The following is a 347-nucleotide window of genomic DNA, read 5'->3' on the forward strand; positions in this document are numbered from 1 at the left end:
CTTTGTCTGACTTTAACTGTACACCCTGTATAGTTATATATACTCTTTCAGTTTTGTGTATCAGAACTGGAAGTTAGAGAGGTTGCAAGCCTATTGACAAATGTCACATTACCTTTCCACCTCTTTGCGTAAGTTAACGGCCCGCGGAAAGCAAGCCACGCGCGGTGAGGCATGTCAGCTGCCTAAGCCTTCCTCAGAAAAGTGTGTAGACAGGGACGGGCAATTACCCTTACACCTTCACAGTACACAATCTGACTGGCTAAACTCAACACGATATTTGAGCGAGTGTAAACCAAAGGATGTATGTTGCACGGATCTAATGCCAGCTCGCAGAGTTTGGGCGGCAA

This window comes from Plasmopara halstedii (genome assembly GCF_900000015.1).
Source record: "Plasmopara halstedii genome assembly, contig: Scaffold_1561, whole genome shotgun sequence".
NCBI lineage: Eukaryota > Oomycota > Peronosporomycetes > Peronosporales > Peronosporaceae > Plasmopara > Plasmopara halstedii.